At 44.9% G+C, this 26509-nt stretch overlaps 1 protein-coding gene across 1 annotated transcript in view; it reads left to right on the top strand.

Moving 5' to 3' along the window:
• The window catches only part of PROM1 (prominin 1), a gene marked incomplete at its 3' end in the record, with an annotated part of 107429 nt that overhangs the window by 14110 nt on the left and 66810 nt on the right, over positions 1-26509 (top strand). The window lies entirely within an intron of this gene.

Raw genomic sequence — 26509 nt, 5'->3', positions numbered from 1 at the left:
GACAGCCCCTGGCTTGCATGGCATGGCCCAGCTGCTCCTGGGGACCTGCATATGTGCACTCTTTGGCTCTGGCTTCTTTCACCAATATTTTATTGATGAGATTCATCTATATTATTACATGTATCTGTCAATATTCTTTTTACATATCATCCTACTATGTGAATGTTTCTAAATTGATGGTATCCACCCTACTGAGCTGCTGTGTGAGAGTTTCTGGTTGGGGCCGTAATGCCCAGTGCTTTGGTACCTTTTGGTGAGCCTGTGTATACATTTCTGTTAAGTGCTTACCTAGGCGTGAGTATTGCATGGTTTTCACCCTTAGTAATACGACCAGCTTTCCCAAGAGAATGTGCCAATCAAGTCCTTAAAAAATCATGGAGAACTTCAAACATGTGCAAAAGAAAGAGCAGAGTCTGACGAGCCTTCGTTTCTGTGTCGCTCAGTTCCAGCAGGACCCTCTTGTGGTGGCCTTCCACGTCTTTTCTTCCTTGCAATTTATTTGTCGAAAAACCAAGTTGCTTTTCCTGCAGTGTTTCCCACAGCCTGCACTTTTCTGATTGCGTCTTTGTGGTGTTCCTTATCATGTTCCTCTGTCCTTTGCATTTCCTGTGAAGTAGTGCAGTCTCTCCTCACCGTCCTCCAGGAGGGATTGGTTTCCAGACCCTCCGTGGATCCCCAAATCTCAAGATGCTCCAGTTCTTTATATAAGATGACACTGTGTTTGCATATAACCCATACGCATTTCCCCATACATTTTAAAACATCCTTAGACTACTTACAATACCTGATACCACATGAAGTCTCTGTAATAGTTGTTATATTACTTAGGTAATAATAAGAAGGAAAAAGTCTGGACACGTTCAGTTCGGTACAGATATAATTTTTTTTTTTTAAGAGAGAGAGAGAGAGAGAGAGAGAATTTTTTTAATATTTATGTTTTAGTTTTCGGCGGACACAACATCTTTGTTTGTATGTGGTGCTGTGGATCGAACCTGGGCCGCACGCATGCCAAGCAAGCGCGCTACCACTTGAGCCACATCCCCAGCCCCAGATGTAATTTTTTTCCAAGTATTTTGTATCCACAGTTGGTTGAACCCAGAGATGCATTATGCATATGATCTTTATACTTGTAAATACTTTCTATGCATATGATCTTTATACTTATAAAGATCAAATTTGGGTTCATATTTGAGGAAAAAACAGCTTACAGATGGTGTTGTACATTTGCATCAGAAGATGATGGATAATCTGGCTGTGTCTGTTTCAGATGTTAGCAGTGCTTGATGGTCACTGTCTAGATTTATTCATTCCTAAAGGGCCCAGTCTTTTAAAACTGTTGAGGAACATGCTTTCAAATATATTGAAACTTTGAGACTTTGCATATTTTGTAACTTGAATTTTTCACTTAACGTATCATGGGACCTTTCCATGTCTGTTCTTATTATAGTGTCGCCTAAATTAAGAAGGTTCTTTTAAGTAAGGATTTTAAAACTTTCATTCACCAATCTTTTGATGTACGGCCAATACTTAAAATTTGTTTTTATTACAAGTTAATTGTTTGAAGTTCCAAAATTAGTGTTTCTGATATAAATCACACTCAAAATGCATCCTTTATACTTTTTAGTTTCTTTGTTTTGGTTTCTTTGAAGTATAGTAAAAAAGTAAAACACATTTGGAATTCATAGGTTCTAGATTTTTCCATCTTTTATTTTCCTCCAGACTCTTAACAGTTGACTCACCACAATTTCATCCAAATGTCAAGCCTTGATTAAGTCTTTATAAAGCATTTGACTTAGTTTTTAATGCTCACTCTCTATGTTATATTTCTTCAGTTTATGTAATATTGGCATGTTCATTATTTTACATCAACAGTTGTATTTCTTATATAGAAAGAGGCAGAAAGAGGCTTGGGAGCAAACCTGGCATTTGTGGCTTGAGTCCTGTGCCCCTGACCAGGTTCTTGTGTGGAAGTCCTAACCCCCAGTGTCTCAGAATGTGATATTCAGAAACAGGGCCATTGTGGATGCCCTTAGTTAAGATGAGGTCACACTACAGTGGGGTGGGCCCTTACTTCAACATGCAGGTGTCCTTTTATTTATTTATTTAAAAGTTTTTTTTAGTTGTAGATGGACACAATACCTTTATTTTGTTTATTTATTTTTCTGTGGTGCTGAGGATTGAACCCAGTGTCTCACATGTGCTAGGCAAGTGCTCTACTGCTGAGCCACACCCCAGCCCCAAGGTACCCTTTTAAATTTTTTTTTTTAGAGAATTTTAATATTTTTTTTTAGTTTTCAGCGGACACAACATCTCTGTTTATATGTGGTGCTGAGGATCGAACCCGGGCCGCACGCATGGCAGGCGAGCGTGCTACCGCTTGAGCCACACCCCAGCCCCCAAGGTACCCTTTTAAACGGGGAAAGTTGGAGCACAGACACACATAGGAAGAACACATGTGAAGGTCAAGACGGCACTGCCACCATCCTGCCCCAGAGCCTTCAGAAGGAGCACCCTCAGGTGACGCCCTGACCTCAAACTTGCAGCCTCTAGAGCTTTGACAACAGATTTATGTGTTTTAAAAAGCCACCCAGCTCCTGGTACTTTGTTAAAACAGCAAACTATTTCAGCTGGTAAGCGAACCAGGGACCTGGAGTTTGTGGAGAGTCAAAGGCAACTGAGGGAGTGGTCACCTGGAGGTGAGGGACCGTGAGCTGCTGTTTTTTTTATTCCTCCCAGTGCCGGGGATGGAACCCAGGGCCTCACACTCTAATACCAAGCCACACCCCCCACCCTTTTCAAAGGATTAATTTCTTTTTTTGAATTCTGAGACAGGGTCCTGCTGAGTTGCCCAAGCTGACTCTGGACTTGGGATCCTCCTGCCTCAGCCTCCTGAGCAGCTGACTTTGCAGATATGCACCACCATGCCCCATTGGGACCATGTGTTCTGTGGGAGGAACAAATGACAGGTCACGTGGATGGCTGAGAAAGTGGGATTTAGCTATCAGGGTCTCTGCATGAATGCCAGCACCGGTCACATCACCCATGCCTTTCGTTCATGAAGGCTTCCTTCTGCGGGCCGAAAAGAAAGAGAGATCAGAAGTGCATATGACTCTGCCCAGTTCTCTGCAGCTACCTTGTGCAGTTCTCACCTCAAGGAGGCCCAATTTAGCCTCAATTTAGCTTAAATGGAAAACTGCCCTGCTTGCCTGAGTCAAGCAATGTGCGGTTTTCCTGGCCGATTCTTCTGGGCCCTGCTTTTGGCTCCGCACTGGGTGTCGGGCTGGAAGACCTCACCTGGAGATGGGAGCCTGCCTGTCGCCCTCCCTCCACTCGCCCACTGACACGCTCCTTTCTTTAAAGCTTCCCTTGAGCTCTGCTGACTCTTGAAATCCACTCCCTCTGGCGTCCAGGTCTTGACTGCCACTTCTCGGTCCCGCACACCATTTCAGTGTGGCATTTCAGGGAGTGTCCCTCTCCTCCCGCGGTCCTGGGTTAGGAACAGGGTAAGCCAGCAGTGCCTGCTTCCTCATCGCTTCCTGTTGTTTCAGAAAGTTTGAGCTTTTTAAGAAATCAGACCTACGCCATTTTCCCCACCACCCTTTCTTTCTGCATCCACTCAGCATAGGTCAAGAATTTCCTGTGCGCTTCCTTGAGATAGGAGCAGCGGGGATCAGGACAGTGCCCGGGTTATCTTCTGTATCCTGCACATCTTATCCCCGTAGGACCCTGAGCCTTGCCGGAGCTCGGAGCTCGCTGCGCTGCGTGTAAACTTTCTACTCCCCTTGCTTTCAGAGTTGGTGTTTTTTCTTGCATTCCTCCTCAGCTGTTAATGCATCTCCCGTCTTCAAATCCTGAAGTGACATTTTTTACAACTTTCTGGAGGAGTTCCAGTGGGTGGCTCCATTTTTTTTCATAGAATTCAAAGTGCATGGATTTTTTTGGCGGCTATTTATAATTCAGAGACCTTGAAATTTATTTCCAAGACTACTGCTTTTTCTTCCATGGGAAAATTCAAGTTTATAATTTTTTTAGCCAATAGGATTCCCAAACTTTATGATAATTAAATATCTGTGAAAAACTGTGATGTGGAGAACACCTTGTGTGATCGAGACCAAGGGTGACAAAGGGCTCCTGGGGATACCTGAAATGAGGAGGGATAAATATCAAATGGAATTAAAATCAAGTGAGCTCAGTGAGTAGACGATTACACTATGGACTTTTTATATATTGCTTTCCTTCTCAAATCATTAAAATAGAAAACTAAGGTTATTTTATAATATAAAAGCAATACACACACACACACACACACACATATTGGGAAAAAAAACAAAAGCAAATAGCACTTAAAGAATGAAGAAGGAAAAGCAGAATAACCCACTCCACTCTCTAGAGGTAATGATTGCTGACAAGTTTTTATGAATTCATCATCATCCATTCATCCATCCATTCATCCATCCACCCCCCCTACCCCGTCCACCCACCCAGTGGGTGCTTAGTGAGTACTGACATGTGCCAGGCTCTATTCTTTTCCGGGCTGTGGAGAATAAACATCTATCCATAAAACGTTTTATAACTTTTTTTTTTTCCCCAAGAGGAACTTTTGACATGCTTCCCTGCCCTTGTTTTTAAGACCTAATATATCTGGTACATAATTCTACACTCACATTCCATTTCTTTTTTATCTGAAATAATGCAGAGAAGTATGGAGAAAAATTACCCCCCCCCCCCAACAACAACAAAAAGTCCATAATGTCATCATCTACTCATGAATCTGTCATATTGTTTGAAATCAAAGAAAGAAAACATTATTGACAGCTTTGGGATCCCTTTATCCACTGTCTCCAACCCCACTCTCTGGATTTCCTTGGTCCCCTTCCTGCAGAAACTCTCATCCTCTCAATGCATCTTATTTTGTGCTCACCACATACATGTTTTGAATCCGCCCCCCCCCCCCACTGTTACATTTCTGGTTTCTAGCCACTTTGGAACCCGGGGTCCTGGTCCATTCCCCTGAGCTGTGCTGGGATGTCCCCTGCACGACTAGGAAGACTGCTGGCCCTGTAGTGATGGTTTCAGGGTTTCCCCCCTCTCAGTGCTCCTTAGTGCTCCTTGATCACACAGTTGATTTTTTTATTGATGGATATTTGGGTTGTTTTCAGTGTTTTACTATTTCAAATGCTGTTGGAAAGACCCATTTGAATGTCTTCCTCCACACGCTTCAGCAAGTAAAACTAATGTGAGGAGTGCTTAGGAAAAGGAGGAGTGCAGCAAATGATGTTCGCACTTGAACTTGGGATGGCGGCCGCCGAGTTGTTCTCTGGTTTGTTCAGTGATTTGTGCTCCCTGTGTTCATGCACAGAAATGCTGGTTTTCCCACCCTGTTTTTTTTTTTTTTTTTTTAACCATGATAATTAAGATATTTTTTTAATCGTCGTCAATCTGACGGGTTCCAGAAAACAATTACATGTAAAACTGTATATCTTTAATCATGAGTGACTCATGTCCTTTGATCCATTTGTTCTTTGTTTTCAAAAAACTGCCTGCTCTTGCTTATTTTTCAGTTGAATTGCTGGCATTTTCCTTTCTGCCACGTGGTGTTCTCGTGTTTTAAAAATGATCTTTTATCATTTCGGTTTTCGTTGCTCCTTCCACCTGGCTTGACCAACGTCGACCGTGTAAGCTCCAAGCCCTCCTGTGTTTGGAAGGCAGTGATGAAGACTTGAGTATGTGCTGGTGTAGTCGTTTACTTGACAACACTGAAGTCATCTGCCGTGTGTTCACCGGTCCAGCTGGCCTGTCCCCAGAGGATCTGGTGTCAGGTCCTCCTGCACTGTCCCTCCTCTGTTTTCTGGAATCTCACTGCCAGGTGACCGTGGCCTCTTAGCGCTCGGTTGAGGTCCACTGTGTCTCAGACTTTCCTTTTGTAGTAGCTCATGGCATGGAAAGACAAACTTCTTTCTAGTCTTAGCTTTTCCCCAGACAATTGGCCTGAAAGGTTCCAGGCTGCTATTGGGATTTTTTTTTTTTTTTCAAATTAAAAAATCTCAGGTGGCAGATGAATTAGGGTCTTTTTTTTTTTTTAAGTGCCTAAGGCTTGGGCAGAGGTGTGAGACTTGAGTCGCCTCTGCTTCTTCAGTTCCTTTCGAGTGCATCTCTCCTGGTGTGGGGCTCCTGAGTTCTTCCAGAGTTCCTGGACTCGTCCCTGATCTTTGCTTCTTTTTCTTGTTTATGCTGTCTTGATTTTAAATGTGTCTTTGTAAGCCTTGGTAGGATAAAAATAAAAATAAAAACCCCTAGCAATAAATATAATAACAATTAGAACACACATAAAATCCTAAAAATCAACAAAATAAAAGGAATCCAAAAGCTCAGATCAAATGGAATTAAAATTTAAAAAGAACCAGGTAATTGAAAGAGATTCCCCCCTCCTACGGCACACAGGCCGGGGGAGGGAGGGGTGACTGGTTTACAGTAAGCAGCTTGAGCAGGGACAGGGCTTCTGTTTCATAATCCTGCGCAAAAGAAACTTCTCAGTCAAATCTAGGAGCTGAAAGGTGCTTATGCGATTGTTCCTTCCAATTTGGAATTTCTTTAGCATTTATTGCCTCCTGCAGGAATCTCTAAGTTCCTGAATCATGAAATAAAACGTAATTGAAGGTTCTCTTCCAACTGCATTGTAAGTTAATGGCATTGTGCCTGGGGGACAGGAGGTTGGGTGTGTTTCATATCCCTTTGGAAGTGGCTGACCTGGAAGCTCGGCCTAATGAGACACGCAGACAGCAGCCTCTAGAGGAGCCAGCCAGACATGCTGTGTTCAATGCACCACATCTACTGCGTGTTAATGACCCCACTACCTGGATGTGCATGCCTTCCTGCAATGAATCGCATTTCTCTCAAGAGCCGTCTCACATAGGATTTGTGCATAGAAATAAAACTGAGCAGAAATGATTTGACTGCCTCTGACATTTAGGCAGACAACTCACCCACTTTGGAAGTGAGGGCTCCCAAGCATGGATGGCAGCAATGTGGTGCAGGCCAGTCTTCCCGAAGACCTCTTTGCTCACATGGAAACCGAATGGAACAATGTTCTTCAGATCTGTCCCCTGCTCTCTGCAGTAATGCCCTTCCCCAGCTGAGGCTCCCAGACAGCTGGACCACAGTCAGGACCTTCTTTCATATGTGGGGAATGGGGAAGAGGGTACAATAGCAGCCTCCAAGAGACTGTCATTCCTGTACCAGCCGTCTTCCCCATCCCATCTAGACATGCCTAGCACTGCTTTGCCCCAGGCCCTTTGCACCTGACTCTCCCTTTGCCTGTACCCTCTCCGGGGGTCTTCTTTCTCAGTCCTTCCTGTGTTTGCTCAAATTTCATCTCCTCAGGGCTGGGGGTATAGCTCAGTTGGTAGAGTGCTTGCCCCTCGTGCAAAAGGCTCTGGGTTTGAACCCCGGCCCCCTGCCCCAAACACACACACACACACCACACAATTCATCTCCTCAGACAGACCATCTGCCTAGACCCTAGACCGTCTCCTAGACTCCCACTTCCTTACCTTGCTTCATTTTTTTAAAATGTCTCGTGTGTCCTGAAATTACAGTGGTCAATTATTATCTGCCTTTTCTTTTTCTCTGGTTTTAGTAACCTGAGGTCTGAAAATATTAAGTGGGAAATTCCAGAAATAGACTATTCATAATTTCTAAATTGTGTGCTGTTCTGTGTAATGTGATAAAAATCCCAGTGGATCATTCCTTTGTCCAGTATATCACACTGCGTACACTATCTTCCTGTTAGTCACTTAGTAGCTACCTCTGTTATCAGACTGACTGGCACGGTATCACAGGGCTTGTATTCAAACAACCTTTTATTTTACTTAATAATGACCCCAAAGCACAACAGTAGCAATGATGGCAATTTTAGTACTCTGTGTTACAGTTGTTCTATTTTATTCGTGATTTTTTTTTAAACCTATTACTCTGCCTAATTTGTGAATTAAACTTCGTCATAGATGTGTATGTGTAGGAAAAACAGTGTGTAGGGGTTCGGTACTTTTGTCAGTCCCGGGCATCCACTAGGGATCTTGGAACATATCCTCCAAGAATAGGGAAGAGGACTGTCTGGTAGATATCTGGGTGTCTCTTGGCAGAATCAGACTGAACATCTGGGGGGGTGGGGCTCTGTTGGTTCCTTCACTTCGTCGCTGTATTCCCAGAGCCCTCACTGTGCCTAGAAGTGGCCAGCGCTCAACACAGGTGTGCTCTGCGGGAGCCACTCGCTCTTGTGCCTCACCTGCCCCAGGGCTGGGGTCTGCTCCAGGAAGCCCATCTGGGCCGCCTGTCCTTGCTCACTGTGCTGCATCGAGCTGGCCTCTTAGTCCCCAGGACTCTGGGAGGTCCTCTAGACACCGGCCCCTGTGCACACGTGGAGCTCCATCTGAGTGTCCCTGTGTCCTGCGGGTGGGTGCTTCCTTGGTGTCGTCCAGGTCTCCGCCCGTGCTGCCTGCCCAGGTGGGTCTGTTCTGGCCTTGCTCTTGGCACCCTCTCCTCCTCGCTCTGTGGCACCCTCTGCCCTAGTCACAGTGCCCCGCTGCCCTGCTTTCCCACCATGACCCTCTTTTGGCTGACCTGGTTTCAGCAGTTCCTGGTCATTGTTTTCTCCCCTGTAACCTGGCAGCTGATTGCGCCTAGAAAAAATTGCATCTGTGCCAACTGTACTCCTGGCTGCACTGAGAAAATCCTCATTCCCACCTTCTGCTTTCATTCTCCCTCTCCTCTTCCTGAGTCTCTTGGGAACCCCTCTCCACCGACCAGTGACCTCATTCTCCATGGAGAAAACAGACGGAATCACATGAAAACCAGCTCACCCCTGCTATTTCATTTTTACTGGGGTTGTATATGCAAAACACTTTTTTGTTTGTTTGTTTGAACTTAAGATTGTTTTCTTCCATTAGGGTTTTAGTCAAAAGATAAGATCATTTTCAAAATTTTTGAAAGAATTACCATGGACCAGAAGGTTTATTACCACTCCCTGTAATGTACCGGGCATTTAAAAAATTGAATTGTGAAGGATACATCACATGATTTTAGAATACTTTCTTTTTTAAAAAATATTTATTCTTAAGTTTTAGATGGACACAATATCTTCATTTTACATTTATGTGGTGCTGAGGATCGAACACAGTGCCTCATGCATGCTAGGTGAGCACTCTCCCACTGAGCCACAACACTAGCCCCTGATTTTAGTATACTTTCAATACCCGATTCTTTCTTTCTTTTTTTGGTACCGGGGATAGAACCCAGGGGCACTCAACCACTGAGCCACATCCCTAGTTTTTGTATTTTATTTAGAGACAGGGTCTCACTGAGTTGCTTAGGGCCTCGCTAAGTTGCTGAAACATGGTTCTGATTGCTAGTGAGGTTGACCATTTTCCCATCTGTGTGTTTCTATTTTTGCGGGGTTTATATGTGAAATGACTTTGCCTGGGTATTCAGGAGAGTGTTTATTTAATGTTGTTGTTATTATTATTATTATTATTGATCCTTGACTGCAGCTCTTCATTATGGATCCCTCTGTCTCTCATTTAATCTAAATTGGCATAAATTAGGCCACTTGGTTTAAGGGAACTTGTCATTGAGGGGAGATCAGCTGGTCAGAAGTTATAGAGGAGAACACACAGGGAGGGGAGGCTTGCCCACCAGAGACAGGCAGCCCAGAGCCCACAGGACAGGTGCGCACAGAGGAGGGTGGGGATGTTTTCTAGCATACGGGGCTCGATGGTCTCCCTGATCTTCCTGATTGAGTTTCTGGCACTTGGAAGCTAGCAGGAGCTCTTGTTATGTCCACATTCTTTGACCAAGGAAACCAGCAGCTACTGAATTATTTTTGTAATGTTAACCTTTGCAAGCACAACAGAGACACCTTAATTCATTTCCATTTTACAAGTATGTGTTCATATAAAATACACATAAATAAGAAAAGACCTGCAGATAACTCGGTTTACATTTTGGTCTGTTGTTTTTCATATTTTTTATATTGTTGATTTACAAAGCTAAAATCACATTGTATCCCCGTGTGGTACGAAGGCACAAGGATAGGTCCTAGAAGAAAACAGATTTTTAGGTCATCTGGTACTGAGCCATTTCCTTGTGGGTCTCCTGTGTATGCAGATTATCTAGAACTGACGGCACTCAAGGGCTGGATGATTTTTATTGTAATAAATGAGGCTGGGAAAAAAACTAAGCTCCACACTTATGAACCAGCCAGCTTCAAAACTTAGAGCTACGGGAAAATCAGGTTTTGTCTGACGTTCTTCCTCTGGGACAGTGGGGTTTTAAAGTTCAGCAAGGATTTAGGATTGCAGTTTAGTTTGTAAGAAGCTCTTGTTTCCCACCCCACCTTGCCCACCTCTGGGGTAGTAAAGAAGTGGAGGTGGAAGTCCTACAGTACTTAACCAGAACTTAAGAGTATTACCCTTGTTTTTCCATATTCTTCCCCCAAGGCAATTCCTTCCCAGAATGTTAGTTTCTTAGATCTCGTTTGCGTGTCTTGCTTACAGCGTGTACCTTGTACTGAGTGCTTGCCACAGGTGAATAGCCCTGGGTCAGCAGTTGTGGCATTTATGTGGGAGAGAGAATATTTCCTTCTTTAAGGAACAAACAGTCTCACTAGCAGAGGAGACAGAATGCATTTATATAGAATAAATAGTCCAGGGAGCATGTAGCCAGTGGATTGCTAAATGTCACAAGGGAGTGATGAGCTATGTGTACTTAATGATGAGGTAAGTCACCTGAGGACCTTAGATTTTAATGTTCAAGGATACAGGGAGGGTTTGCTGGGTGGGGAACAGCATCAGCAAGCCTCAGAGAGCTTATGAACTAGGCATGTTGTGGGAGCCAGGGATCTGGCTGGCAACTGTATTAATTTCTTTCTACTTTTTGTGGTGCTGGGGATCAAATCTAGGGATGCTCTATCATTGAGCCACATCCTTAGCCCTTTTTATCTTTTATTTTGAGACAGGGTCTGAAACTGGCCTTGAATTTATGATCCTCTTGCTTCATCCTCCCAGGTAGTGGGGATTATAGGCATTTACAACCATGCCCAGCTGTTAATTTCTTTTCTTTCTTTTTTTTTTGAGGGGCGGGGTTAGGGAGGTACCGGATATTAAACTCAGGGGTACTCGACCACTGAGCCACATCCCCAGCCCTATTTTGTATTTTATTTAGAGACAGGGTCTCACTGAGTTAGCGCTTCTCTTTTGGTGAGACTTGCTTTGAACTCTCTATCCTCCTGCTCAGCCTCCTGAGCCCCTGGGATTAAAGGTGTGCGCCCGGCCACCACACCCGGCTTGTTAATGTGTGCAGGGCATCGTCTTAAGGGATTTTCACATATTAATTTTAAAAAGTTGGTGTCGTTGTCTTCATTTTACAGAGAAAATTGAGGCCCCAGGAAGTTAAATCATGTGCCAAGGTTGCACAGCATTAAGTGTCAGACCCGAAATTTGATCTCAGAACCACCTGATTTCTGGTCATCTTGTTATTCTTCATACAAACTGGGACATTTAAGATATTCATAGAGAGGGCTGGTAATGATTATACCAGGACCACAAGGAGTGTGCTTGGTCACTGTCCTCCAAAGTCTATAGGCACTTCAATTGGAATAGGAAGGGAGGTGTCACATATGAATAGCGTTCAGGACAGTTAGTGGGGTCCGCCGTGTGGCAGAGGGTGCAGATGGATGGAACTGGCAGCCCTGTATGGACCAGGATGGGGTGGAGCATAGTGAGATCTAGAGGGAGCATTAGTGGGTGACTCCAGGAAAGTTGGGTTAGAGGTGATGAGGGTCTGAACGGGACGGTGGAGGGCGAGGGCAGGGAGATTTCCTCGAGCTCCTTTGTAAGGGGAGATTTCAAACCTCCTCAGAACGTGAAGGAAGCGCACAGTGAGTCCTCATCTGCCAGGTGCCCAGATGGAAAAGTGAGCTGGTTTTGTTGCATTTGTTCAATTCTCTTTCCACTTTTCTTCACTGAAACATTTGAAGCAAACCTGGACACAGCATCCCGTTCCCTTCCGCGACAGCATCCATTTCTAGAGATGACGGGCATCTCTTCCTCAATGTCCTTTCCAACCGGCCACAATCAATAAGAATGCCAATTTTTTTTACTATTATGTTTAATAACCCATATTTTCTCAATTACCTAGTTATAGTTTCCTTCCTTCCTTCCTTGAATCGGCGTCCCAGGAAGGAAGGAAGAAACCATAAAACACTGACTCCCAAGACCGAGTCGGAAAGCTTTGAGCCTGATGATTCAGGAACACTGGCTAGCTGGGTATTTATTAAAGGGAGAGTTTGGAAAAGGCAAAGGGATTGCAGAGAAAGATGGAACGAGGTCCAAGCATGTCTTTCCTTCCAAATTTCTATTTTGAATGACTTCAAACTTGAGCAGCGTGACTGGAATGGTGCTGGTGAGCACCTGTTTGTCCTTTGCCAGATCCTCACCTCCTGAGGGAAGCCCTGTCCCATCAGTAAACACATTAGAGGCGTCTCCGAAGTTGTTGTGCCTAACCACATGCAGAGAAGACCCTCAGGACACGCAACACTGTTGAACACTTTCATCTACTGGTCCGTTCCCACTGACGTTTCCCAGATTTCCCCATCAACATTCCTTATAGCTTCTATTCAAATTACACGTTTTGTCAGGGACACTACATATGTGAGGTAGGTCCCCCCTGCTGCCCAGTGTGTCTCACAACCTCCGTCACTTTGTCCCATCATCGCTAATGTTAAGTTTGACTCTTTGCTAAGGTGATGTCTTCCAGATTTTTCCTTGGCCTCTCCTTAGCCTCAACAATCCCTCGTGCTTTAAGATCCACGCAGTATTCTCTCTTTAATGGGTCTTCACTGCTGTATTTTGGATCTTGAATATCCCCCTAAAGGCCCATGTGGTAAAAACTTGGTCCCCAGGGTAGTAACAACAGGAGGTGGGGCCCAGTGGGGGGGTCTTTATGTCACTGGGCTAGTGAAGAGGATTGTGGAACCCTGGCCCCTTCATTTGCTACATACTCCTGCTGTGATGTGCTGTCTCATCGTACGCACAAAGCTGGGGGGCCAACCGACCATTGACTGGAACCTCCAAAACCATGAGCCAAAATAAACCTTTTCTCTTGATAAGTTTATCATCTCAGACATCTTGTTACAGTGATGGAAAGCTGACTAATACAATCACTATTGTGGTTGTAAAATGGTGGCATTCTGTCATTTCTTTTCCTTTTATTGGTGGGCTTTCTGTGGGTACTACATTACAGGGATGGGGAAAACCTGCCTATCTCAGTGTTTCTCCAAGGACTTGATGGTAGTTTAGTCAGTGGTCCAAGCATAGCTCAGAGCTCTGGATTCCGAGAGAGTGCAGCAAATAAGGCTGGAGGTGTGGAGATGTGGAAACAGCAGGGGAGGAAAGGCCTTTGGGTGTTGAAGAGGCCAACTTTAGCCCAGACATACTCAGTGGGGGCTCACGAATCATTAAGCATTCCTTCTCATCTCTACTGGCTTCTGGGTTTCCATCCCCAGAGCCAGGGGACGGCTGGATTGTTGTTTGTTGAAATGAAAGAAGGCAGCCACTGGGCATTTCACCCCCCCCCCCCCTTTCTTTGGGGTGTACATGTTAAGGACTTCCTGTAGGAGGGATTCGAAGCCAACAAGACGACATCACGTTCACATTGGGTTCTGGGAAGTTGTCTCAGGCACCACCGGGCTCTCAAGAATCCCCTTCTCATTCTGAGTACCTATTGGGGCTCTCAGTATGGCTGCCAGGAATACTGAGAAGACCTGTTTAAGTGCTGGATCGCCTGAGGCCTGCTTTCCTGTCTGGGAAGAAATCATTTCATGTCCAGAGATGGCCCGGGTCTTGACGACTGACCAGTCAGCCACAGTGACTCCATCTTTGGTCACAAAGTCGGGGGAGCCTTGCCTGGACTCCTCAAGCCCCTCCTGATGAGGCTGCAAACGTCCCACGCCCCCTGTGGTCAAAGCCTCTCCTCAGCGTCTTAGGACAGGAAGTCAGCTCCTCCTGTGTGCGGCGGGCTCTGGTATACAGTAGGAGCATCCTTTGCATCACAGAATGATGGCTAGTTAGAGCCGGCGGAAGCTCAGAGCTGACCGTTAGTTAATTGTCCTTGGTACCTCACAGGATATCGGTGATAATCATAGCTTGACATTTGCAGAGAGGAAACCAAGGCTTCTGGTGGTTAAGTTATCGGCCAGGGCCACCCGGCCACTGTACAGCAGAGCTAGGATCCTCTGCTCTGACCCAGGATGCCGATGGCTGGCTTTCCTCATCTCCCATCTTGGTCTTGGGCTGAAGCGGGGCCAATTCTTTGCAGTCGCTGGAACCTTATGTCAACTCGTGGCTCTGTAACCTTGAACCTGCTGCCCCGTGTCCTGGAGTTCCTTCCCTTCGCCTAATGTTTGAGACATTTCTGCTGCTTTCATGTGTCCTCCGCTGCAGTAAGCCTTTCCCTTGTCCCTGTAGCTCCCCATCAGGGACGGCGGTGTGAGCCCCATCAGCACACATCTCCCCCCAACACCTGCTTCAGTCTTTTCCCTCTGTGTCTCCCCAGGGCTCTGGCAGCTCATTGAGGGAGAACTGTATCTTTTCATCTCTGAAGCCTTGGCTCCCATTAGAGGTTTTGGGGGCATATTTGTGTCTAAGCATTTGGGGAATGTAGCTGGATCATGTCACCATATATGGGAGGGGTGTAGGCCCTGAGAGGGTAAATGACTTGCCCAGTATCATGGAGCCAGAAAACAGAGAATCAGAACTAAACCTCCAATCTGTCACCTCCTGCTCTTCGCCTCTTGCCTACTACAGACAGGTGTTTTGCCAGCAGTTATGTCCTGAGAACTGCCTGTGCACAACCTGCTACAGCTGCTTCGGTGGCCTCCACCACCATCCTCCACCACCATCCTCCACCACCATCCTCCACCACCATCCTCTACCACCATCTTGGAAGCATTTACCTTGTGTCAGGTACAGTTCCCAGAGTTCCACATCAGGGTTTCGCATGTGTTATTTGTGCTACTTGGAGTCATCCCCCTTTTCATGCATGAAATTGAAGCTCAGAGAATCCAAGTAAATGGCGCAGGTCACTCCATATGACCAAAGGGGTCCAGGGCAGAAGTGGAGTCAGAGTTCACGCAGGGGATGCGGTGGGAAAAGAAGGGGCAGTGGCATTAAAACCCCTCGGAGTGGGAGTTCCTGGAGAGTGGTCTCCTACAGCTCCTTCAACCTTCCCGGGCCTCAGCGTCCTCGCAGGTTTGCTGGGAGGATTCTGGGAGATGCCACGACCTGTCAATTATAGTCTTTCAGATAAGCTCACAGGATAACAATTGCTCCCTCTCCATTTTATAGTTGAGGAGGCTGGGCCCAGAGAGCGTCTGTACTTTGATTCATTTGTGGGCGCTGGAGGCAGAACTGGAAGCCAGTTTCTGTTAATCTAGCTTGCAGGCTCTTCCTGCCCTGCCGCCTGGCCTTGAGCACTAGCTCTTAGGGTGCTGTGTGCACAGCAGATCCTCCTTTCTCTTCCCTTCGCCTCCCTTCTTCTTTCCTCCTTTCCTCTGAAGCCCTCTGAGAAAGTTAGAATTGGATGCAGAACTTGAACCCAGAGTTCGGACACTTGAACAAGTAGGACACGTTTTTATAACTTAGGAAATCGCCCCAGGATTCATGTACAGTTAAAGAATTATCTGTTTATCTCACTATCTATTCATCCACCTATGGACCAATTTAAGGAGAGTAGAGCCCTCCTGTGCCACGTGATTGTGACCAGCGCTTGGTAGGCTTTTTATGCATGCTTAAATACTGTAAAAATCGCTCTCGGTCATATATCCTACACAAGATGTGGTAAAATCTGATTCATGCCTACAGGAACCAGAATTTTTAACTTCACTCTGTTAATAACTATGTCTTCCTTAAGTTTCTCTTTTCTTGGAGTTGGGAGGGGAGATCAAAGAGTATGTTAATAAAATTGTTTTATTTTTAAAGAATCTAAAAAGGTTTTAAAAATTGAAGTGAACTCAAAGTACATACCAGGAAGAAACAAAAACACCCCTGCCCCACTGTCAGTCCCCAGAGGCCACCCTGTGTCACATAGAACAGGATGGGGTTTAGTTGATTCATGTTCACACAGCCGTGTCATTGAGGTCATGTGAGAGTCAGTACAGATCAAAACAGGTAATTCAAACCAGGCAAACTTTTCCTGATGAAGAGCAGACACAAAGCCTGTAAACGGAATTACACTCTCCAGGCATGTTTTGCGGGGGGAATGCACATGGGAATCCACAAATATTTTGGCAGCGGTCCTTGCCCCCTCTCCTTGAGTCCACCAGCGGCTTCGATACTGGGCCCCCGATCATCCCGCTGTGGGGGAGCTGGATTCCCTGCAGCCCGTGGTCAGGGAGGCCACATAGCCCCAGCTCCTGTCCAAAAGGAGATTTTGCCAAGGATTCCTAGCTCTGGGAGCCCTCAGAAGCCCCCGGTAGGCTTCTGCAACCTGACCCCTTCCTCCAAAGGACTTGGAAATGATGACGGGCAGGCGTAAATCACAGCCCCCGGATTACTGGGAGCCTATGGCTGGCAGAAAGCTGAAAAGGCCAGACTGATCCCAGGTGTTAAGAATAACTTTTGCAATAGTTTTTCCTAGTTCTTCATTCAGTGAGGGTGTGTGAGTGCTGTCACTAATTCTAGTAAAAGCTCAGTCAGTTGAAGGACAGGAACCAAACAGAGTCACTTGCTAATCACTGTCCTAAAGGAAAAACTATACCAAGGGTGTTTTGTGTTGTTGTAGTAATAATAATAATAATAATAGTAATAATATAATAATAATAATAATAATTATTATTATTATTATTATTGAAAATGGATTCTCCCTATGTCGTCCAGGCTGGCTTCAAACTCCTGGGCTCAAGGGGTCTCCTGCCTTTACCTTCCAAGTACCGAGACTATGGGTATGCACCTAAATCCCAGCAAGAATTGTGTTTTTGATGAAGGGAAAGAAGTGATACTTGGTCATGTGCTTGGAGGTGGTGGTGGGGGGGAGGCTTGCATTCTCATAAGTCTGATAGACCTGCTGTGGCTTCTAAGTGTCTGAAACATCAGTCTTTTTATTAAAAACAAAACCCAAGAATAAACATAAAGAAATGAATAATCAAACCCAAAGGATTGCATTTGGATGGTGTGAGGATTTGAATGGTTTCACCAAAAACATTCATTTCCATGAAGCTGAAGAGTCCAGCTGGGCTGCAGCAGGAAGTGGTGGTTACGTCTGCACCACTCAGGTACCCGATGGAGACAGGCTCAGCTCAGCTGCACCAGCCACAGGGAGAGGTGAGCCAGAGTGGGCAGGTGTGCTCATTCCTCTGTAGATCATGGCGGCAGGGCTGCTGACGGATGGGATTGGAAGTACTCCTTTCCAAAATGTGGCACTAAAACTTTCAAGTAACAAACTTCTTTACTTTTGTCACTTTCAGTGGAAATCTTTTCAGAAGGTATTTATTGGCTGGCCTTTTAATTCAGTGCACACAAAACAGATCAATCTTTGGGGGCATTTAAGGGTCATGATTCAAGGTGAGTTGTCTTTGGAGACCCGGTGTGGTCTCCTTCCCTTGCACAGAGGGGGCCTCAGTTCTGTCCTTATCTTGGTGAGGGGGGCTTGAGCTCTCAAGAATTCTTAGGAGCTGTCATTGATAACATTTTATCTCTCTTTGGAAATAGGGATGATCAGAAATATTTTGCTGTGTGATGCCTCCTGCTCTGAGAACCATTCTTCTTGGGATTAGCAGCTGGCTTGGGTAGAGTGGTGGCCAATTTTCTGTGCCATCTTGGGCAAGCTGTATTACCCTGCAACTTAATCAAACACTAGGCATTTTATAGATGTGGTTAACATCCACAATTAACTGCCTCTCTGTTTAGGTGCTGGGGATTGAAGCCAGAGCCCTGTGTATGCAGAGCACTTTTTCCTACCACTGAGTTCCAACCCCAGCCTGCAGTTAGTTGACTTCACATGGAGGATATTGCCTTTGATAATGTGGGTGGCTCCAGCCAGCCAGTTGAAAAGCTTTAAGAACCAAAACTGAGGTTTCCTGAGAAGGAAGAAGTTCTGCCTCAAGATGTAGCATCAGCTTCTGCCTGCATTTCCAGCCTGCCAGTGGGCTCTGTAGATTTCAGATTTGCCATCTCCCATCATGCTGCACAACATATCTCTATATTTTTATGTCTCTCTCAATGTTCATGCACCTCTGTCTCTATCTTTTATTGCTCCTGTCTTTCTGGAGATCACTGACAGGTGTAGACAGCCTTCCTAGCATTTGAGGATGAGGTTGGGAGGAGGGTGTAGTTTGGGAAAAGCCTGGCTTTCTCCCTTTGCAAGCACTGGAGAATCAAATGAGCAGAGTCTCCCAAATTCTGCGGCAGAGTCTGATCAGCCAGTGCATTCTCTGAAGGGCCTGTACTGTGTGCAGGCCTTGTGACTTGTGAACTGTATTTGTCAAGTTTTCATTGCTGGGGCCAAAATACCTGACGAGAACAACTAAGAGAAGGAAAAGTTTATTTTGGTTCATGGTTTAGAAGGTTCTTTTCATGGTTGGCTGTCTTTATCGTTCTGGGTTCAAGGGGAGGCAGAACGTCATGGTGGAGAAAATCTGCTCACCTCATGGTAGCCAGGAAGCAGAGAGAGAAGGAAGAGCCAGGAGGACAGGATGTAATCCTCAGGGGCATTCCCACAGTGCTCCCCTCTTCACCTGCCTCCAGTTGCCACCCAACAATCCATTCAAATTATGGATCCGTCAAATGGATTAATCCACTGAGTAGGTTATGACTGTCATAATCAAATCATGTCACCCCCTGAAGAAACACAGAATCTTTTGGGGGAAACCTCATATCCAAGCCATAACATGGGCCAATGAGGTCATTCTCACCTTGGGCCTGTAGTTTGGCTGGCACTTGTTTTTATTTTGGTGGTGCTGGGGATTGAACCTGAGCCTCACACATGTAGGATCTACCACTGAGCTACACCCCTGCCCACAGGCCTACCTCAGTGCTTAGCTTTCTTTCACCACAGGTGCTATCTTAACTAACCTCCATTCGAACCAGAGAACTCATACTCACAACAGGGCTTGGCCTGGCATCAAATGGAGTGTGATACGTAGCTGTATGCCTGAACTCTACATAAAATGCCTACGGCATGGTTCCCTTCTTTTTACCATGGAACCTATAAACTATCAGAACTATCATACCAACCGTGATGATTCAGTGTAGACTTGACCATTTTCATGCAATCAGTTGGTTCCTTCACCTTTTTTCTTGATAAAAGGTAAACTGAGTCAAGCTTTCCAATTAGCGAGACATTCTGAATTTTCTTAAAGTAATGAGATATCTTCCTGTCAAGAAAGGACAAATTTTGATTTTAGTTTTCTGAATAGGAAGTTTGAAGCATCAAAACAAAACCTAGCAAGGCCAGACCAGTGAAGGATGTCAAGACTGGGCAGCAGTGAATTACCCCTTCCTCAGGGGAGCTCTAGCAAAGGTGTCCTGGGCCAGATAAACCACATAAATAAATGCTCATATTTCTGCCCTCAGGCTCTGCATCCCGATTCAATCTGCATTCTTCATCAGAAAGAGCAGCTGATGTTCCTAACCATCGTATGGGCCATTTTGTGCACATAACCCTTGCAGATTGTACCAAATTCTTGAGCCTAACGTGCCTTAACCCTCACCTGGTTCACGTTTTCCAGGATAATATTGTTACCTAAGAGCATTTTCTGTGAATATTTTGGTGGCAGAGACATGTTTGAATCAGTGGTTTAAACTGGCTATGAACATGTGTTTTGTTGATTAGGAAAAACCAGTGGGCTGTAAAACTTTAGAAGGCTTATGGACACGTGTCAGGCTCAAGGTGACTGTCAAAGCTTGGAGACATGTGGGTAAGAAGCAGGCAGGAAGAGTACTTTATCTGAGCTACACTGCTCTTTTTTTTAAAGTGATTTTTGTGGGCTTACATGCCTTTTCTTGCATTCTTCCTTATGAATGCAGGAATTTGGATCTCGAATGAAGCTGACTTTTGGAATCTTAGTATACATTAGTGCCAATCTATTGGCTTTGCCAACTCTCCATCTGCGTGTGTTAATCTGTATATTCTGTCTCTTAAGAAAAATGAACTTTTTCTTATTCTTTATTTGATCAAATAGGCTTCAGGTAGAGGAAGTGTCTTAGTGTTCTCTCTCTTGCCATATCACAGACTGGATAAGTTATAGGGAAAAGAAGTTTATTTTGGCTCACAGCTCTGGTCCATGGTCAAGGGACCTCGGCTGGTGATGGCCTTCTTGCTAACAAAGCATGGAAGTGGTGCTGTGCCGAGGAGGCAAGAGACAGGGAGAGTGTGTGAGATCTAACCAAAGAGGCTTTTATTGCTGACCCATTCTCAAGGTAAGCCATTAATTGTACAAATGGAATAACATTCTTAAGGGTAGCTCCCCAATCACTCCTTCGAGTTTCCTCTTCTTATATCAAAATGGGGATTAAATCTCAACATGAGATGGAAAGGGTCAAACGCCATTCAAACCATAGCAGAAGCGTGCTCCGAGAAATAATGGACACTTGATTGACCACAGCTTATTTTAGTTCGGTTAAGTAACATCATTTGCTGTAACAAGCCCAAGTTTCAGTTAAAAAAAAATTCTCTTTCATGGCTCAGTCTTCTCTAGAGGGGAAGAGTTAGGGCATTGAACTAGGATTCTACTTGCTCTGCCTAAAGGTTCTGCCATGCCCCTGGGCTTCAGAATTCTCTATGGGATCCTCCATGTTTGGCTGGGAGATGGAGAAGGAGGCAAACGTGTGTGGTCTTGTGGGAGGGTTTAGAGGCCAGACCTAGAAGTGCATGTATATCTGCATGGTCCCACCTAACTGTGAGGGCTGGCTAGTAGAGTCAAGCAGCGGGACAAAGAAGGGGAGGCAACACATGAATCCTACTGAGCACTCACATGCTGGCTCACTTGCTGAGGGACTAGTAGGAAGCAGAGTGATGAAGGCTGTGGGGTACCAGAGTGGAGGTGAAGACACTCACGTATTGATGTGGTGCACCATGTGGACCGGGCTGAGCATTTTGCTCAGGGCACAGTGCTTCTTGATCTTCCTTACCTGTGCAATGCCAACACAACCCTTGAGAACTCTCTAGATTTATGTTATCTCTGTCAAGCTTTCCAGTTGGCTTGCCTATCTGCCCCTGGTCCCATCAGGAATTTGGTCTAGTCAGGAGCAAGTTGTCAAGTTTATTTTTAAGAATCCGTGGAAAATCTTTCATGCCCAGAAAGAAATGATTATTGTCATGTTTTAATTAGTATCTAATTTACTAAAATCATGATTTGTACACCTCCTATTTGCAAGTCTCAAAATTGAACTGGAACATCGTATTATTCTATTCATAAAACTGTTAAGAGTAAAAGTATGAACAGCTTTTTCACTTTGATTAATAGTGCATTAACACAGACTAGCACACCAAGTCCTTCTTAGCACAGAGCCATGTGGGGGAATCCCCAAACTGGGTGTAAGACAGTGGCACTGAGAGCAAAAGTGGGGCTTTGTCATCTCCCCACAGAGAGACACTTAACACTGTTTATTCTCTTAATTAATCACATTTCTAAGCAAACCCAAGAGCCCAAGAGAACTGACTTACAGATACCATCAGCAGAATCTTTCCAAGAGCACTTAAGCTCAGGACACAGCTGATAAATCAACCGCAAACAACAGGGGTTTTAGAATTCTCTATTCACTTTCCAAGGAAACATTTCTAGAGTGAAATTCTACTAGGCCCAGCTTGAGGTTGAACTGCATATGTATTAAAGAAGTCGGTGAGGGAACAGAAATGTCTTGGTCAAAGATGAGTTTTGACTGGGCTAAGGGAGGTATATCCATCACATGTAGGTCCCACACAGGGCACTTATTACTGTGACTTGAGCCATCACACAACTTCTATAGAGAATTGACACACAGGGCCAAGAACCAAACCCAGCTACCTTCTAAGTTGATGCATGTGTAATGCAAGGGAATCAGAACCAGCCTCCTGCTGATAGATTTCCTGATTCATATCCTCATATAAAACTAAAAGCAACCCCCAGGTGAGAAGGCATAAGATCCAGAGGTTGAACAAGGAGAGGTTTTCAGCAGTCGTTCTTGGACCCTGCAGAGCCCCTCTTCTGGAGTCCTGCACATGATTCTGCAAGGCCAGACACAGAGAAACAGTCTTTCACTAAGAAAATAACCTCCTCATCTGTCAGCTGAAACGTCTTCCATCCACCATGATATATCAAGAAAATATTTCGTTGTTGAAAAAACCATGGAATTGGCATACCGGGAGATGAATTAATTGCTGTGTGGCAGAGGGGCCCAGAGCCTCCGACCCTGTGGTGGAAGGTGCCCCCAAGAGCCCAGGAAGGATATGGTGCCACTGTCACCTCCACATGGAAGCCTCCTGGAGGGCAAGAGAAGGCTATTTTCACAAGAGTGGCCTAGGACCTATCCGTCCTGCCCTGTGTGTATCACGTTGCGTGGCTCGTGGTGGGCACTTGGCAGATGGCTGCACTTGACAGATGGTTAGATAATGTTAAATGACCCTGAAGACTGGGTCAGGTTTAAGTGCACAGCACACTCAGAACAAATGGAGGCTGCCGTTACCATGGCTCACCTGACTTAGAACCTGCACTGGGCTATGCACTCATTGGGCTGAAAAATTGGCAAAGGGGATGGGAAACGTCAGTATAAAATCTTTTACTTGGAAACCACCAGAGCTGGTGTTGGTCATGATGTTGTCATCCTTGGTAAGCACTGGCTTAAGGTGTTTGTGGCTTGTCTTGTGTGTCACCTGGGGGTTGATGGGTACCTTAATCACCAGGTGACATATGAAAAAAAAAAAGGCGCAATGTCACCAATCATTAGCAAGATGCAAATTAAAACCACAGTGACATAGTACCGGACAGATATCACTTATTAGAATGAATATTACCAAAGAGCCTAGAGATGGCACATGTTGGTGAGACTGGAGAAAAGGGGAACTCTTGTATGCCGTTGGTGGGAATTTCAGTGCAGCCATTATGGAAAACTGTATGGAAGTTCCTCAAGAAACTAAAACTAGAATTTTATATGACCCAGCAATTCCACTTCTGGATATCTACCAAGATTTTAAATTAGTGTGTCTAGGAGGTCCCTGCACACTGTGTTCACCACAGCACTATCCACAGTAGTAGCCACGTTAAGGAATCTCCTTGTGTCCACCAAGGGATGAGTGGATTAAAAAATGTACAGATACGCACTGAAGCACTATTCAACCTGAAGAAGGGAAGAGATGCTTGCCATTTGTGACAGCATACGTAGAACTGGAGACTGTCACGCCAGGTGAAGTAAGCCAAACAATCACAGCATATTCTCACTGTTGAATCAAAACAATGAATTCAAACAAGCAGAGGGTAGGATGGCTGCCACAGAGGTTGAGGGGTGGGCAGGAGAAGGAGGGAACGACAATCAAAGAACATAATGCCTCAGATAAGAGGAATGAAGCTGTTTGATTCTTTTTTTTTTTTTTTTAATTTGTTGCACAGTGGCTAGGAGCTGATAATGTACACTTTAATGTCGCTGGAAGAACAGATCTCAAAGATGCCTGTCGTGGAAGATATCAAATGTTGTTTTTTTTAAAATTTTGTGTTTAAATTTTTATTTTTTTATTTTTTATTTATGTATTTATTTATTTGGCACATCTTCATCAACTTGTTGAAAATAAAAAGTTCTGAACCTGAAAAATCTCTTAAATACACTACTAAAGAAAAACTTTATACAATGCGAATAAGAAACTGCTAGATACATGGAATTACCATGTCCTCGTGGTATACCTAGCTCAAACTAAAAGAAAAGCGCAAATTTCATAAGAATGCTTTCTTCTGAAATGGCATGTGACATACCAACTTTTTTCTTAAGCATTTTTAAATGTTTTATCAGTGCACGATAGTTATACATAACAGTGGGTTCAATTTTGATGTCATTGTACCTGCATGAAATATAATCTGCTCATTTCAACCCCCAGTACTACTTCTTTCCCTCCCCTCCATCCCCCGCCGTTCCCCTTCCTCTGGTCTCCTGGTCTTCCTTGTATTTGTTCATTGTTTTTAAATGGGGGCTTTGTAGATACACGTCCAGGTGGAATTCCCTGTGGTATAATTCATATATGGACATAACATAATCTGGTCAAATTCACTCTGCAGTTCTTCCCTTTACCAGTCCCTCCACTTCACTCCCCTTCCTTGGCTCTGCTGACCTCCCTTCTATTTTCATGGGATTCCTTCTCCCTTTTTCCCCCTTATTTTGCTCTAGGGGAAAAAGCAGGGGAGGGAATCCCATGAAAATCTCATATTTTTCTGTATATGAGAGAAAAATTCAACCCTTGACTTTCTGGTTTATTTCACCAGGTGTGATGTTCTCCAGTCCCATCCATTTACCAGCCAATGCCGTGATTTCATTCTTCTGTGGGGCTGAGTAGAATTTCATTGTGTAGACGTACCCCATTTTCTTTATCCATTCTTCGGTTGGACATCAGATGTTTGAGGCGACGGCTGGGTTGGGGCTGGGTTGATTGACTTTGTTTAGCCCTGACTTGGTATTCAAAAGTCATGCTGTTATCTTGTATCCCATAAATATGTTCAGCTGTCATTCCTCAATATATATTAAACTACAAATAAATAATAGAATCACTTAAGTGGCTCCCATTGTATTTCTATAGGAGAGTGCTGCTCTATCCCACAGGAAGTGAGAACATCTCTACTCCAAAAGCTTAGATGGGTTTTTGCCCTCACAGCAAGGGGACAGTGTCTACTGGCAGCCAAAGAACAGGAGTCAGCTGCCAGGGGGTAGTGATATAGATGTAGCTAGGACCATTCCTCGGACTCCCAGGACCACCAGGGGGAGGCTGGGGGGTCCTCAAACACACTTCTGGTAGAACCTGCTAGAACTTGGGGGAGTCCACTTCTCTGTGGCTGCCATGGCCCAAGCTGCCTCCTCTGTCTATGAGTCTTCTGTTGTATGTGCTATTGATAGAGCCTTGTCCAGGTTCACTCAGAGGATGTGATCTGTCCCTGCTTAGCCTCAGGGAGACTTTCTGCAATCGCAGTCCTCTGGTCTGGTGTCTGAATGAGGCAGACAGAGTAGCTCCAGTTCCAGAGCTGGGTTCTGCAGGGTTGGCTCCTGCTCCCAGGATACCTCCCCCTGCCCCCAGGTTCAGAGTGGACCTGTATACTCCACACAGCCTGGAGGGGCTGGCAGACACCAGAGAGAAAGGGCCACCAGCTGCAGGAAGGAGCGGGGGCTCTATAAAAAAGCAAGACCCCCTGACTCCCATGGGCAATCAGCTTTGACCCTAACTTCTCTCCAAAGAAGCTTGCTATCTCTGTTCTGTCTCTTTCTTAAATAAAATTCGCTTTCTACACTTGCCTCAGTGTTTCTGGGGCGTTTAATCTTCAACACCAGGGGAACGAGGACCCAATTTTGATTTCCAAGACCAGTATCACTTTAATCCAGTGAAATTCTGATAGAAGTCTAATCTACAGGACAGACCAAAGCTTGGTTGAGAGGAAGGCAGCCTGTCAGGCAGGTCTGCCTTGGGCTCCCTCCTGCCCCTGTGCAGCCTGTGGGTGCCGTGGAAAAACTGATTGGGTTCCCCAGTCCCTATCCCTTTTCCTGCAGCCTAATCTTTAAACACCTGCTCAGGTGTCTTCTGTGTATCAAATGGAAGTTGTTTTCCAGAAAACCCTGTTGGGATGTGTTTTGCTTTGTTTTCCAGCATGTAAATCTGATCTTCCTTGTTTTAAAAAAGTATTCATAGTGGGTTCTTTTACCCCGATCCTGGTACTGGTCAGGTGTGACGGATGCAGGCTGAGCATCGCACAAGCTATTCCTGGGGTGTGACTGTGGGTGGCATGGTAGGCAGGAGGCTCAACAGAAGGGGGAGCTGGAGCCTTGGCTTGCTCACCAGTCCCTATTTGCTTCCTTAGCATGTCCTTCACTGTCCGGCTTCACTGTCCGGCCTCAGTTGTCTTGTATCATTCGTTTCTGGCCCAGCCCTATGAGAATTTGAAAATGCAGGAAAATGAAACGGGAGGACAAAATGCAATTTTGCATGACATTTCATGCTCTGCTCATGGGAAACAGAGGGGTTTCCTATACTAAGTACTTTTGGATTAGGTTGACTTCTAGACTCATTTAAAAAAATATTATGCAAATGTGGACTTATCAAAAGGTAATTTTTTTGCAAATAATAATTAGAAATTTGAACATAACATTTTATTAGTGATTGTTAATGAGCTGCCTTTTGTTTGCTGGTAAATAAATATTAAGGTATATCATGAGAAATTATGAAACCTTTAGAATAGCAGCCCTTTAAATTCTGCCACTGGCAAAACAGTGAATCAAAAATATTTGCTTCTTCGCTT

Source organism: Spermophilus citellus (assembly GCF_964194105.1).
Source record: "Spermophilus citellus genome assembly, chromosome: 8".
Lineage (NCBI taxonomy): Eukaryota > Metazoa > Chordata > Mammalia > Rodentia > Sciuridae > Spermophilus > Spermophilus citellus.
The sequence above is the reverse complement of the archived record's forward strand: the minus strand, read 5'-3'. Positions and strand labels throughout refer to the sequence as shown.